Source organism: Uranotaenia lowii, chromosome 3 (assembly GCF_029784155.1).
Source record: "Uranotaenia lowii strain MFRU-FL chromosome 3, ASM2978415v1, whole genome shotgun sequence".
Classification (NCBI taxonomy): Eukaryota; Metazoa; Arthropoda; class Insecta; order Diptera; family Culicidae; genus Uranotaenia; species Uranotaenia lowii.
Window position 1 is genome coordinate 274,872,914 of NC_073693.1, and position 17,050 is coordinate 274,889,963.

Sequence of the window (17,050 nt, forward strand, 5' to 3'; positions counted from 1 at the left end):
AAATTCGAAAGGGTGTAGAGTGTTTAAATCAACGTTTCAATCATGATCGAAAAACTAACATTGATTTTGCAAACAGAATTATTTACCCATACTTATGCTTTTAAAGTGAGTATTCCAGATCGTCTGGTTTTATTGATTCAACAAATCCTGAGAAAAGTTACAATTTTAAAGGATTTTAAATGTTATAATTAACTTTCTCCACTTTTTAATTTCTGCAAATTTTCTTTCAAAAATTGATCATTTCTGTATTTTACTAATTTTGACAAATCTAAGAATAAATAAATCTATTCCCCGTTGAAGTCGTTATATTTTTTTTATGAGGAGAAAGTACTTCCTTATCAGAACATAATTCTTGATTCGTTGGAAACTCCTGAAATATTTTCTTTATTCAATAAATGAGAGAAAGGGATGTTTTTTTCATTTCAGGGGATGCAATCCAGATTCCCTGGATTTATTCGGATATGCTCGGGTTTTTTTTTTAAGTAAAGGGGATGTACAATGCTGTGCTGTTTTATCCGAATTGTTTTTTTTGTGTGAGTTTGAAAAGAGATTTGAACGCTGCTGACGTGTTTCGAAAAAAAAAAAAAAATTGTAGGTGGTTTTAGTCACTCTAGATGTTTTTTTTTCGAATTTTCACTGAATTCTGCTAAGATTTGTCCAGATTTTATGTTGAAAAATTCGAGATATTGCATGGTATTGCAGGTATTTTAAAAATTTGTACTAATTTGTTCAGCTTAAAAAAATCTAGAAAATTTCTGCAATGCTTAATCTAAGGGGCCCTCTTAACGAATGACACTATTCGAGATACTATTTCAAGAAGCCGGTTAACTGTTGTATTTCAATTCTGATTTTCATTTGTTTTCGTTGTTTCCTTAAACATGAAGTAGAATGATTAAAGTTAAGTTTAAATTTTAATTTTACCCTGAGCGGGGGGCCCAAGGCATTATCACCAATTGTTCCCCTCGAATAGATTAATAGAATAAATAAATGATTTTTATAAATTTATTATTTTTTTCATTAAAAATTCGAATCAAACTTTAAACAACATGTTAAGAGAAAGTTGAAGATCTCAAAACAGATTTTTTTTAAAAGTTTTCCATATGGATGAACTGATTTCATAACATGCCCACTAGAGTCCCCCAAAGACCCGACTTTTGAAAAAGTTATGAGCTGCAGGTTTAAATTGATCCTTTGCCTAGTACAAGATCTCATGCCAAATTAGGGCCAGATCGGTTCACAGGAAGGGGTCGATCAACGAGCCTGAAGTTTGTATGAGATTTTGAGACATTTTGTTCGGGAGAAACATGAAAAACCAATTTTTCATTAACTTTGGTTTTCTTAGGCCAATTTCTTTTGAGAAAGTTTTTTTATAAAGCCTAAACTATGACAAATATTTCATCCAAAAACTACAATTCGATTAGATTTAAGATAAAGAGGTTATAAGGCTTCAAAAATGGGCTAACTTTTTTTTAGCGTGGTATTGTTTATATTCTGTTATTATTAGAAAAGGATAAATGCATTCGAACATTTCTAACCAGTAACTGGTTCTAAATCCAGAACATCAATAAATGTTTGCTTTAATTTGCCTTTTTTAAATGTGTGTAGAAAATTCTTAATAACGAATTTGTTATTTGTTTTATTATAGGATATCAATTTCAAGAGGACGTTTGGTAGGTAAGTTTAAACTTCGTTTGGGGTTCATTTGGTAGCACTTCAATACTTAGGTGTGTCACATAAGAATATTACATCTCATTTTACAGTTAGAGAGGGGCTTGATTGTAAAAATCAACTGATACTTTCCAGCGATGGAGTAATCCTAGACCGCATGCAGCGTACTTACCAGTTTCGTTATGTGGTAGATGTTGACTTGCAGTTCAATCAAGACTGGGTTCTTCGAACGGGTGTAGGATACCCCATGGTCGAGGAGTATCCAATTAGTGCCGCTTCCTATGGGGGAAACTGCGGACCTCGTAGGAAGGCGTTTAACCATTGTCGGGGGATATCCACGGGTAGAGAGGTTCCGCCGGGCGAGACTCTCGAGTCGGTGTAGGATGTCGTCACTGTCGGGAAACACCAGAGTCGTAGTGTTCACAGTCCCGAATGTGTGCAGTGATAGGCGCGAGTCCAGGACAAGCTGCTCTCGATCTCTCAATCCTAGGGTTGCCAGCCAAAGGGATACAAGAAGACGGGGGGTAACGGTCGGAGTAGACTGACTCCATCGACAGAGGGCCGTCCAACCCAACGGTTTGAGTTACAAAGATAAGGCAACATCTTCTGCGTAGTGGATGTCGTGGATACACCGCGTCCTGGGAGCTGCCGGGATAAGACTTAAGCTTCTTCGCAGTGGAAATCGCTGGCAAAGGGTTATTCCACAATCGGGAAATACCCACGGGTAGAGTGGCTCTCAACGCCGGGTGAGACTATCGAATCGGCGTAGAATGACGTCTTCGTCGGGAATCATCCGAGAAGCTGCGTTAAGTCCCGCGCGTGAGCTGTGACAGACGCGAATCTAGGATAAGCTGCTCTCGATAGGCCCACGACGGGCCAAAAGGTGGCAATCTTGGGGATGAGAGGTCGGGCTTAGAGTCGTTAGATGAGTGGTCAGGCCACGAGGCTTCAGGAGGAAGGGTTTCTGTGGTCAAGTCCAAGTCTTTACCATAAGAAGTCGGATCTCGACTCACAAGAGGTAAAATCAGGCCTTTAATCAACAAAAAGAGAGGTATGCAGACAGATCTCGATTTGCTGGAGGAGAGATCGGGCCTTGAGTCGTGAGGGGAGAGGTTTATGTAGGAAGCTTCAGTCATTGCGAGGAGATGTCGGTTCTCCAGTCGTTAGAGGAGAGTTAAGACTTCGATTCGTAATGATGAAAGGTATTGCTGGTCTCGTCTATGAGTATTGTCGTCGAGGGGGGAACTAGGTCTGCGGTACCAGGTGGAGTTTAGGGAGTAGGAGGTATATACGGAGTACATCACGAGTCTTCCCACTATACCCATGGACCCAGAGTTTCAAACTGGAGGACGTGGTGGCTCACCGTGGCTTGAAATACAATCCGTTAACCGGGATCAACCTCCTGTGGTTACCAACAAAAAAGGCCGGATTCTACTACGATGTTCCTAGTCGACAAAATTTTCTAACGACTTTCGCTATCTGCTGCAAACTTCAACTTAGATTTTTTTAGATTTTTATCGCCGATATAATTATTGATTATATTATTTTAATGGCATTGCGGTGGGATAAACTTCTAAGGTAGAAATGTTTAAGATATTGTGAAGAATATAGCTGGATAGATGAAGCGAGTGCGCTTCGTAGAAGAAGTGAAAAGGTGGTGAAGAATGTAAAAGGAAGGCAAATTTGTGTAGAAAACTCAAATCTGATCGGATAGACTTTTGCTAGGCTCACTGACTGACTCTGTAGAGGAGGCGAAGCAATCGCAGATCCTCTTCACAGTCAGCCTAGAGTGGCTTATAGACACCTAAGCTCGTGTATAGAATACACCTAAGCCACTCTAGGCTGACTGTGAAGAGGATCTGCGATTGCTTCGCCTCCTCTACAGAGTCAGTCTGTGAGCCTAGCAAAAGTCTATCCGATCAGTTTTGAGCTTTCTACACAAATTTGCCCTTCGCTTACATTTTACACCACCTTTTCACTTCTTCAACAAAGCGCACTCGCTTCATCTATCCAGCTATATTCTTCACAATATCTTAAACTTTTCTACCTTGGAAGTTTATCTCGCCGCAATGCCATTCAAATAATATAATCAAACTTCAACTTAATCACCAACATCTTAGTTTTCTGGTAACTCAGACGTAGGCGTGGAGCATCTGTCTCGTCATGTTTCACTCCAGTTGAAACAGAGGTTATTCTTAAAAATGCGTCGTCTTTGATGTTTCACAGCTTTGGGCCAAGTATTTGTTGAGGTTTTCAGTGTCATCTCTTCCTCGCTGGACCAGTCGAATCATGTAACATATTAGATTCTATCACTTTAATGGCAATGAATTATTCCTCTTTCTAAAAGCGCAAAATCCAAATTTATCAGATTCTTCCAAGCGCAACCTGTGGGAATTCGTACTTGCATTCAAATGTCTTATTTAGAAGCAATACTTTATGGCTTTTTCTTAAAATACCTTTCTTAAGGGGCCGTTCACTAATTACGTAAGCACATAGGGGGTGTGGGGGGCTTTCACATTTGCTTACGATCTCTTACTAGGGGGGTTGGGGGGGTTTCCAAAAATCTTACGTAAGAAATGTTACATTGATAATTCGTCACAGCCATACAAAACCATATTACACAGGTTTTATTTTTATTTCTCACTGCCTATTTATTGGTAATTTTTGATGTAATGTTATTGATCTGTTTTAATTAATAAAAAAAAGTTGCTGGTTCTACAAAATTAATTGAAAACCAATTCAAACAACATGTCACCAGAAACACTGAATCACATTATTTTAAAAGATCGTCACTATTCGCTTTTCATCATAACAATCTTTTTAATTGAGAAATTTATAGAAACAAAGAGGGAAATGGTGCGGTCTGACACAACGATTTGATAACATTTTATTTCGAAAATGACTTCATCAAGTAGAAGTCTTTAAAAATCGATATGGGGGCTTTTAGATATTAAATTTCTAGACAGTTTTTTCAGTGATACCAACCAAGCCACTATCAACTCTAAATGTTACAAAATATTTACCAAAAATAATCTTAAACCTTTATCGCTTATCGCTGAAGTGAATCTCAGCTTTTAGGTTAATTAACAACAGTAATTGTCGTTAAACATTTTCGCACCAATTCTAGTAGGATAGAATATTTTTTTAGATTTTTATGATTTTTTAGCCAAAAAACAAAACATTATTATGGAACGTTGTGCTAACCTGATCTCTCACTTGTTTTTTTAATTGGAATTTAGATTTTATATTGTTTATTCGATTGTGGAAATTTATTGAAGATTATTGTAACCCCGAACATGCTATGTCATTAAAATTTAATGTTTTGTATAATCGTTTAAGACATTTCATCTGTTGTTTTGTATAAATTACGCTATTCAAATGCAGTTAGGGGCTGTCCATTAATGATGTCACGCTGAATTTGGAAAAAATTTACCCCCCCTCCCCCCTCTGTCACATATTGTCACAAATTCTGTAACCCCCCTTTTGTATTACGTCACGTTTTTCTAACCCCCCCCCCCCTCTGGGGTTAAATTTTCAACTTTTAGAACTTTAATTAAAAATGTTACTTTTTTTAAATTTATCAGTTTTATTCAAACAATTGAAAAAAAGGTTAACAACTTTTAACAAGCCTTCAATCATTACTTAAAACACATTTCAATTATGAGTCCAAGGATTATGTTGATGACTTTCCATATAAATGATCAAATCTAGTCTATCCAACCATCCAAATCTAGTTCCTCTTCTTCAATCCATTCGCAATCCAAATCTTCTCCACAGGTTAGAATAGCCAAGAAATCCTGTTCAAGTTTTGCCACAATTTAAGTGGGATGGACTTTCCTGAGTGTTGCAGTGAAAGTGTTCTTGTGAACTTTTTAATGATAATAAATTTACCAAAAGTTATTACTTGAGTATTATTATTCATTAAATGAATGGTGCAAGTAAGTTTTATTGAATTTAGGATAAATTATTTGTTATTGTTTTGCTGTGTTTTTTTTTGTAATGATAAGTGATGTCACGCTCAAGCTGACCCCCTCTCCCCCCATGTCACAAATTGTCACAAAAATCGAAACCCCCTCCTCCCCCCCTAACGCGTGACATCATTTATGGATGGCCCCTTATTAAGTTTTATTTAAAAAGTGCTCTGCTTTGAAGCATGGATGACACATTTTTAATATTTTCAAGCTGGTTTTTGAAAAAACGTGTCAAATTCTTAAAGAATTAAAAACGTAAGATCTTACTAGGGGGGGAGGGGGGGTTTCGAAAAATCTTACTTTGTCTTACCAGGGGGGGAGGGAGGGTTGAAAATTTCCAAAATCGTGCTTACGTAATTAGTGAACGGCCCCTAAATGCCTATACCTATTCCTTAGCATGTCTACAATAATTTCTCTGTTTTGCGAAAAATATGTACATACATTTTGTTCATTCATTCCATTAACTTAATGATGAAGCTTTTAAGTCGAAGGACGCTATTTTGCGTGGTTATCAGGCTGAAGGTTGTTCGTTCAAAAAGGGTACTGGGCTGCATGAAATAGTAGACCGAATAGACGATCATAGACCTAAAGAGACTAGTTGTGAGCTTCTTTTTAGCTGACTTATTCATAGTTTTAAATTTATCAAATTTAATTATCAAGAGACTTATTCCAAAACTACTAAATATTCAATAATTTTATTCGTTTAAATAGTGTTTGAAACCAGATAGTTTTTCAACCGTGATTTATAATTGCTTATTATATTTTGGATACAATAGAAAAATGAAATAGTTTGAAGTAAAATTGTTAAAAAAAAATCGTGACCACTGACCATATATGGACTGCAGTATAGAATTTTTAAAAAAGGTCTTATTTGCTAGTACGGTAGATCTGGTGCTAAACGTTTACAAACCGTTCACATTCATTAATTTTCCGCAGCTGATTTTCCCCACACTAAATCTAGTACAGAAAATCAATGCTGCCGGTGCCGAGCGAGATAAGACAAAACGGTCCAATCTTCGGTTTTCGTCCCAGTGACACATTGCACTTGACAGTTTGTGTCCGGTTGGCTGCCCCCGAGGCAGTTTGAGCCCGGTGATGTTGTGGTTGAGCGATTCCTGGCCCATCATCCACCCCCATCTTCACCTGCTTCTTCGTTTTCTTCACATGGGTCTTTTCTCTTAGTAGATGCGATTGTTCGGATCTCTGAAATACTTACTTAGAGGTCGTAAAGTCCAAACTGTCTCAATACAAGCTACTGACTATCGTCAGGTCTTTTGCTGCTTTGTCGCATTTTCTCTTCCCAAACGAACGGAAGCTTAAATGAGACGTGTAAGTTTTGCTGTGCCAAAAGTGCCAAAAGTAGAGGAGGAAAATTGGGGGTTGATGAAGGTTTGCAAACTTTGGCGACCTGCCGGAGAAAGGAACTTTGGGGCCGGGTGTTGCTAAACTCAGCTGAGCTTCCTTCTTGTGATTTTATTTTTTTGTTTTTGGGGTGGCTTGCCTGTTGATGGTTGGTGTTAATTGATATTGGCCATTTGAAACCGAATTGGCACTCAACTGTGGGTGGGTGGGGCGCTGAATTGTTTTTATTCAGCGATAAGAAAACGATAACCAACTAATGAACGTTCGAATAAACGGAAAACTACAAAAGCATAAGTGAAGGTTGGGTGTGAAGGAAAAGTGTCAAATTTAAGCGCATAGCGAAGTAGGGGGTGTCTTGAGCACCTTTTAAAACCAAAACGGTTAAGATTGAAATGGAGTTAAAAAAAATTTCAAAGATGTTATTGTTTGAGGGAGTATTTTACATTTTAACGCGGAACTAAAAACCACCCATTTAAAAGGTGATTAAGTCAAGCTGGTGATTAAATCAAGCTGGTGAATCTTCAGGAAAACTATCATGGCTGAAGAACATCATAGCAAAATGGTCCTGCCCCTTGTCGTTGGAAATGCAAAACCGCATGGACCATTTGCGTGATTATTCACGATTATTCAAAAGACCATTTGTTGGAACCGGGCAGTAAACGAACTATCATTATGGGTTAACTGGAGGGTTGCAAGAAATAATTCAAAACAAAATCCCTCCCTCAACGTAAAACCAAGTGGGGAAAAGCGTGGAATAAGTCACTCGACATTGGGCACTTAGAGTTGTTGTTGTGACGAGGGGGTGGATTTAATTAACCCTACTCGAAGCCGAGGTGTTCCATCCAAATGTGACTTTGGCATGAAGAAAACAAACCACTTTGTTGTGATTGTTTTTGTTTATGTTTTCGCTTTTGTTATGCTTTTGAATCTGCACCTAGCTAATGATTGGCAGGGCGAAAGTTGAATCAAAACAAGCAATCAAAGGGTAGGCTTAATGCTAGGGGATGAGGTTTGTTGTTCTGATTAAACGGTTTTAACCGGATTAACCTATTTGGAATAAGTAAGAATAATCAAATTTTTATCTAAATCATGTTTATCTTGAGAATGTCATATGACGAACGTTAACGCAACTATTTCCATCTTGCTGCTCAACGAAAATTAAAATTGTTTTGTTTTCGACTTATCTGACTTAACTGAATATATGCCTGATGTCATAGAATACAAAATAACTGTTTACTTCTACCTCCTTAAAATTATAAAACGGTAGAGTTTTTCATTATTTAAAATTAAAAATCTAATATTTAGATTATCAAAGTAGGGCAACAGTAAATATTTGATATTTTTTTTCAAGTACAGACCCCCGCACACAGGAGTACGTAGAAGAAAAAGTTGGCCAAAAGTATTTTTTAGTTTTGAATTCAATAAAATAATTTATTTTGACTTATCTAACGTTTTTAAGATCATTTAAAATATTTTTTACCGTTTTCGTAATTTTTCATAATTTTCTATTAGAAATTTTATTAACATTTATATGACATGATAAATAATCCAGGTTAAAAAAGTTGCAAAATTCAAAACAATCCAGATCTTTTAAAATTGTTTTTGAAAGTAAAATAACAAAAAAAATATTCGAAAAAGAGCATTAATTTTACTGAGCTTTAATCTATATATATAAAAATGAATGTTTGTCTGTCTGTCTGTTCCCTATAGACTCGGAAACTACTGAACCGATCATCGTCAAAACTGGCATCTGAGGGTTTTTGAGGCCGGGGATGGTTTCTGTAATAGTCAAAACTCCATCCGACTTAAGGAAGGAGAGGCTTCCATACAAAATTTGTAGTTTTTCGAAACAAATTAAAGTCATGACATCCATTTTCTTGAGATTTTTTTTGCCTTTGGGCGGTTTGTTTTTCGTCTCTATGGTCGAGGCGTCGCAAAAGGAAAGTAACCCAGGCATAGCATACTGATCAGTAGGAATATTTTGGCGCGTATTTCTCAACCTGGGGTTTGTTTTTCGTCCCCATGGGCGAGCAAACGTCGACGCAAGAGGATAGTAACCAAAGCACACTGTTCATTGATTGCTGGAAAATTTATCAATAAGGCGCCTGTTTCTCAAACACGTGGGGTGATATGCAACCTAGATGTGTATTTTTCTTGCTTATTTGATTTGTACACAGCACGTGGTAATAAATGACGCCTAGGTGTGACACAGATTGGTATTTTATCAATCGAATCAAAACCAATTGAAAGATTTGCAAAAATACTTCCATATTTAGTTCGTGTTAATATAGGTAGCATTCGACTTTTCATTCAAGGAACATTAGAACATGTTCAAACGTTCAACTTTTTCTGTTAAAAAAAATAAAACTTAGGTTTTCTTCTAGAAATTGTTACTTCGGCCCAAATACACAACTGAAACGAATTTAGAAATGAAAATGGGAGCTTTTTATTTTAAATAATTCTGAAAAAACCATCGTACTTTTTGCTTACATACCAATTCAAGTACGTACTTAACATGAAAAGTGTTTTTGTGTTACATGGCTGCATAAAAGAGACTTTTGATCCGCTTCGTTTTTGAAAAGCGAGACTTTAGAACTGATATTCAACTGGACGCAAAATTTTTAAGAGAAATTTTTAGTTTACCCTTAAAGTGTTAAAAACAATATTCACTTCTGTCAACTTTTGGCAAGGGCAAACGTCGAACTTTTAAGAAATTCATCTTCAAAATGATTTAATATGTTGGAAAGACCAGAAAGGGTATTCTTTAAACAGCATTCGTTAAAAGTGGAGTAACAAACATAAATTTATATTGCAGGAATACTGCAGATATATCAGTGAAACTTGATAGAACAAAAAACAGGAATTCGTATTAAATCCATTTTAAAGCCATTACTCTGACGCATCTCTAAATAAGCTTTGCATTGACACTTGCCCCAATATATGGGACAAATGTAAACTTAGAAATTTGTTTTTGCCTACATTTTTGAATATTTGACTTTCAAAGAGAAAATAAAAAAAAAACGCTGAGAACTTATTTAGTGATGCAACTGATATTTTTTCAAATATTTATATGTTTACCGTAGTAAATTTATTTAAAAAAAAAGAAATTTGCACTGTATTTAATACATAACTAATTTAATATATTTTTCATTACCATGATAAGTGCTGTTTGGGTATCGAGCCGGTTAATTTGCCTACCTTCTTCAAGCAGTGGGGGACAAAATAGAAAAAGATGGGAGAGCTCCCATTTAAATTTAAGATAAAGAGCTTTTCAAAGAAGGGACTATATTTAAAAAGGTTTTTTTTGGGTACAGCGTACAAATTTCAGATCTTGAAAAACGAGTTTAGAGATCAGTAAATAATATATACCATCTTTGAATTGCTATTCAGAACTGCAGCTGCAGCTCTCATTTCAAAGTTGTTGGTTCTGAAGTATGATGAGGTTTGATTTAAAACAATGCTCTCTAAAATCTAAATTTTAATAAATTTTTACAAATTACATTTATTTCCGGAAGGTGTAGCAAAGCACAACGGGTCAGCTAGTTTAAAATAAACGAAGCCCTAGGTGACTTTTTTGTGGAAAAAATCTATCAATATTTGTAAACTTCAAACTTGAAAATTTTAAAACTGCGCGAGTTTGCGCGAGTTTTTTCTTTTGCACATGATTATTGAAGTTATCAATTTTCTAATGATATCAAACATTTTGCCGGGACTTGCTGGGAACATAAACAAAAACACTAATTTGTAAAAAAAAATCAACGTTTAAAACAAAAAATAAATAGAAGAATTTTCAAAGCACTGCGTACTTGCTCTATAGTCATCGAATTTGGTCTATTATACTTAAAATTATTAAACATCCCTCCATTGAAGTTTTCCAATTCAAATTTTCATTTTTAGTCACTAAAGAAAGTTTTATTCATTGATATGACGTAGTCGCGCTGATTCAACGATTTGAAGAAAAATTTTATCTCATAAAAATACTGAAGTTTCGACAGCTGCAACAGCTTATAAACAAATCTAATGTCAAAAAAATTACCAGTACATGGTGCTAAATTTATTCAAGAATCAAATAAACATTGACATAAAAGTAACCAATGAAATATAAATTTTGAGTTTTGGCCAGGTTTTTGGGTGAAATACTCCTATGTGCCCCGTTCAATTTTGGCAACATGCCTGAACATTTTGTGTTATCAAAATCGAATGTTGCCAAAATCGAACGGTTTTTTTCCTCAATTTTTTTCCTCTAATTATTATTATTATTATCATTTACGTTATTATTAGTCGATTTCCGACCATGTCTTGTCATTTAAAAAAAAATGTTATCATGTTTTTGATGCATTTTGCACTTCCCTTAATTTATTTATAATGTTAGTTTTATTTTGTCACATTTGCTGTTTTCGCCATTCTTCATTATTTTTAGTTGTTTTTTTTTGTCATTATTAGTCTTATGTTTGTATTTGATTTTTACCTTTTTGAATTTTTCAACTTTTTGTCATTTTTAAATCTATATATATATATATATATATATATATATATATATATATATATATATATATATATATATATATATATATATATATATATATATATATATATATATATATATATATATATATATATATATATATATATATATATATATATATATATATATATATATATATATATATATATATATATATATATATATATATATATATATATATATATATATATATATATATATATATATATATATATATATATATATATATATATATATATATATATATATATATATATATATATATATATATATATATATATATATATATATATATATATATATATATATATATATATATATATATATATATATATACATATATATATATATATATAGATATATATATATTTCTGTGGGTTTGTTTGTTTGTTTGTCCTCTATAGACTCAGCCGCCTTAAAAGCTAGAGAGCTGAAATTTGGCGTGGATGCTCATTAGGACCAGGAATGATGAAAAATGTTTTCAGATTTTCGGATGACCCCTTCTGAAGGGGGTTGTCCATACAAGACAAATATTGTTTTCGCAATATTGACGTTATTTTTCGTCGGATTGTGATGAAAAATAGCACATGAGTTTTTGGAGGAACGATTCTAGGTATCAAATTAAGGGTCAGGGGTCGTCCAAAGGGGTCGTCCATACAACACAAATACTGTTTATGCCACATTCAGGTCATTATGCATAGGAATGAGTTGAAAATTGCTACACGGGCGTTTTGAAAGACGGGCATCCGATTTCAGGTATCAAATTTTGTGTAAGGGGCCGGCAAAAGGGGTCGTCCATACTAAACAAATACTGTTTTAGTTATATTGACATAATTATACATCGGAATGAGATGGAAATTGGCACATGGAAGTTTCCAGGAATGAACAAAAGATTTCAAGTGTTAAATATTGTATAAAGGGTCAGGAAAAGGGGGCGTCCATATTAAAATTTCAGTGTTTTTGCGATATTGACATTATTAAACATGGGATTGAGATGAAAATTTGTACATTGAGTTTTTAGGCAATGGCAAATTAATGTCAAGTTTCAAATTTTGGATCAGGGGTCAGCCAAAGGGGTCGTCCACATAAACTTTTCACTGTTTTTGCGATAATTGTCGTTATTATGTATCAGACGGAAATGAAATTTTGTAAGTGGAAGTTTCAAGGGGCGAGCAATTGATTTCGAATTGGAAAAGGATCGTCCATATTGATTGTTCATTGTTTACGTGATATTGTCCTGATTATGCATCGGATTCAGATGAAAATATGCACATGAGAGTTTTGAGAGACGAGCAATTTATTTCGGTTATGAAATTTAGAGTCACAGGTCAGCGGAAGGAGTCGTCCATTCCAATGATATGAAAATTTACCCACAGGGATTTTAAGAAACGAACAATCTTTTTTAGGTATCGAATTTTGTATAAAGAGTCGGCATAGAATTTGGAAATTAATGCACAGGGATGTAGTGATAAAATCAATTTTATTTTATGTGTTGGTTGAATTTTGGATTATTGTACAACGAAAAGGGATAATTCTTTTGAACCATCCGCCGTTTTTGTGAAATTGTCGTGAAAGTTAAACGGGTCAACATGCTTATTGAATAACGAGATTCGAGAAGAAACTGTTATGTCGTTTATGAAGTAGGATTCTTTACATTGATAAGGATACTTTCAAAGCAAAGGTATTTTTCTTCAGTATTAGGAATATCGAGATTGGATAAAAACATTAACGTCTAATCTGATCATATTTTTACTGTTGTTAGCGAAACGAAGTTCGTACGGGATCAGCTAGTACATTATAAATTTTTCATAAAACTTTAGTTTTTTTGTGGCATTTTGTTCCCAGTGATCCACTTTACTTATTCGAAAATCTATGTGTTATATTTGAACTCTAAATAATCCATAGTTTTGGCCTTTTTATTTAGTTGGTAACCTCAGGTGGTAAATCCCGGTTTACGAATTGTATTCCAAGGCACGGCGAGCCACCCCGTTCCCCCAGTTTGCTACTCTGGGTTCATGGGTACAATGGGAAGACTTATGATTCATGATATACTCCGTGTATACCTCCTACTTCCTAAACTCCACCTGGCCCGCAGACCTGGTTCCCACCTCGAACTTTATTTATTTATTTTATTTAACGACCGTTTAGCAGCTTCCCACCTCGAACTGTTTAGTACACTATGCTGCAATAGTGCGAAGTCTCTTCTAACGACTCGAGATCCGACCCCTGCTCGCATCGACTCGAGGTTTACTTCTCCTCTACATGATTCAAGGCCCGATCTCTTCTCTCACGACTTGAAATCTGACCTTTCCTCGTAATGACTCGAGGTGGCCACTTGTACCCCTCCTCTTGTTGATAAGGGGGCTGATTTCTCCTTTTACGACTCGAGACCCGACCCCTTATCATAAAGACTCGGGGTTGACCACACAAACCTCTCCGCCTGAAGGTTTGAGGCCTGACCTCTCCTCTAACGACTCGAGGCCCGACCTCTTATCTTCAGGGTTCGAGGTTTGCCACCTTGCCTGTCGTGTGCCTGATGGAGAGCAGCTTTTCCTAGACTCGCGCCTGTCACAGCTCACGCGCGAGACTTAACGCAACTACTCCGATGATTCTCGACGAAGACGTCATGCTACACCGACTCGAATTGCTCTCCCGGCATCGAGGCCACTCTACCTGTTTGTATTCCCCGATCGTGGAATAACCCTTTCCCAACGATTTCCACTGCGAAGGAGGTCAAGTCTTATCCCCGCAGCTTCTGTCGTTGAGAACCGCCCTACTCGGATACTCCCCGAAGGTGGAGCATCCTACGCAAGAACGCGGCGCACCCACGGCATCCGCTACGCAGAAAGTGTTGTCTTATCTTTGTAGCTTCAAACCTCCCTACTCCTTTTCTATATCCCCAATAGAAGAACAGAGGGGTTTCAAATAATCATATAACCATTTCTCGTATCATATGCTCTCCCATGCAAATTTGATTCCATTTGTTTGATAAATTTTCATTATTTGCAAAAAATTGTAATGGAATCCCTTTCTTATCTATCCACTGGAAGGAAGGATCGATAGGAGCCTATTTCTCCTCAAATACCCTTCCATGCCAAATTTGGTTCCACACTTGTTCTGGAACGAAGGAGCTCCGTTTGAACCACTCTAACATCAGAATAGGCTCAGTAGAAACATGGCGATGCTGCGCGCATTAACGGCGGTAATGCGCGCCAAAATCATCGGTTTTCCTCGGACACGAAGAGGTTTTTCCGAAGGATCGAGCCACCGTCGATCCTTGAATAGGTCTCTTTTCCCATCCAACCATCATCGAAGCAAGAACGGTATTTTCGGAGGCCTTGGGGCCAGAGTCAGAGGCCAGAATGGCCAAAAGTCAGTTTGTGTCAGAAGTACTTCTTAAATGTCTAATTTGTTCAAGTCTAAGTTATCGAAGTAATACAGTTCACTATTTGTAATGTTGTTTGAATGAGTGCGGTTTTATTTAATCTCGAAATATCTGATGCTATCGATCCTGCCATCAGGGGCGATCCTGAACAACACTACATATCTCAGTTGTGAATTGAGATAAAAATCTCATTTGAACTGTCGTCATCGTAGCTTTGCGTACGCATATTTTCTATGTATAACTCAAAAAAAAAAAAAATAACAACATTATAAAACACGCACCCGCAAATTTTATTAGGGGGAAATCTAAAGTTCATAACAAAAATGTGCTCAGATGCTTATGGTCTTAGTTTTGTCATGCTTCACATGGAAAAAGAATTTTTCATAATTTACTCTAGTTTACAAAAATAGAATAAAAATATCGTGAACTTTATTAATATCCTATAAGAAATTAATGTTAAATCAAATAAACTTAAAACCAATATTCACCATTTTCTCCATACAACGAACAGGCGACAGCATCAGCATCCTCTAGTGGACAAAATGGAAGCACTAATTCGAGAAATTCGTGTAACTCGATGATAGCGTGTATTCCGGACACGGCTCAATCAGGGATGCCAGTTATAATAAATTTTGTTTTATTCCTATTCTTGCACTATGAAAATTTCACAAACTTGAAAAAATAAATTGACTAAAATATGTTCAATGAAAACATTTACCCACAAAAGCTTCGTTCAACCGTACGTAAAAACGGTTTCAACTGGTTTCTGTTTTGGTCGAAGTTAGTCAGGTCGTTTTTCAATAAAGCAAGTTGAAATTAGTCAAAACCGATCCAGCTCGGCAAGAGAATTCATTTCGACCTGATAGAAATCGGTCGAAATCAATTGGAAAGAGACAGGTGATCCTGTCAACCCATTTTTACTGGTTTCAATCTATTCCGACAAATTTTTAATGAACAGACTTAAAATGTGTATCAGTGCAACTGTTTTCGATTAATTTATAATAAGGTTTAGTGTTGTACATGCACGCACAGTTGATTTAAAGATTTTGCTTGCGACAATATCTACATCATTTCTGAACCAAATGCTATTAATAAACTGCTCAACTTTGCATAAAATGTTTGAAAAATAACAGTATATTAATACCTATATATTTATTTTTTCTAGTGCCATATTATACCCAAAACGTATCACCACCATTTTTTTTTGTACTGGATGACGGATGAGTTATTTTAGTTGATTGATAATTTTGGATTGGATAGAGATTAATATAACTAAATAACTATTTTTTTTTCTTTTTGCAACTAGGACTATAAATTTAAAAAGCTTATACATTTCCAACGAGCATAAATTAACAGAATTCCTTCCACTATAATTGTATCTTAATATTAAATTCGGACACGAATGCCAAAAGTTGGTAAAAGGTCCTTAATTAAATAAATAATAATAATAATATTAAATAAAAGTTGTCCTGACTTACGCCAAATTAACTTAAACATAAATCCATCGATAACTATTGTTTGTATCTTTACCAAATGATCCATGCTGAATGAATCGATCCCTTAAGACGTTTTCGTGCTGATTAATAACATTGTGAATTAAATCAGACTTCTATTCAAATATTGTTTATAATTGTTCGTAAAGTAAAGAAAAAAGTGATGAATATTGATTCAGTCGGCACCCCTAGACATCACTTTAACGATTAACCAACAGAGGTGCAAGGTAAAGCCCTACAGTAGAGGGGGGGGGGGGGAGGGGGGGGGCTTTAGTGCAAGGTGGTGTTGTCAAATAACAGAACTTGATTATTTTTCAGGACATCACTAGATTGCATAAACAAAGCATAAACATATTATCTTTATCCTTATCCTTATCACCCCAAAACAGACTCAAAATAAGGTAACATTTTGATTGTCAAACAAATCTGTTGTTGTTATACTGCAGATTTTGGATCGATTTTAACAAGGATTATGCTGAAAACTCTGCATTTTGTGCCAAAGATCTCTTTACAGTTACATACCTTAAATTCATAACTGTATTACTCATTATAGTTTTGTATAAAAAATATTTATTACGTAAAATTACTCAAATTACTCGAAGGGCATGTATTAAATCTAACATAACTTTCATAAAACTGGAAGAAA

General features: G+C 35.4%; 1 protein-coding gene across 2 annotated transcripts in view; it reads left to right on the forward strand.

Moving 5' to 3' along the window:
* LOC129756274 (mucin-2) overlaps positions 1 to 17,050 on the forward strand; it is a 148,014-nt gene that overhangs the window by 49,091 nt on the left and 81,873 nt on the right. The window contains exon 2 of one of the 2 annotated variants that reach the window (XM_055753095.1): positions 1,646 to 1,674. The gene's annotated coding sequence lies outside the window, so the exon portion shown is untranslated. The remainder of the gene's footprint in view (positions 1 to 1,645; positions 1,675 to 17,050) is intronic. The other variant, XM_055753096.1, reaches the window with a different exon arrangement.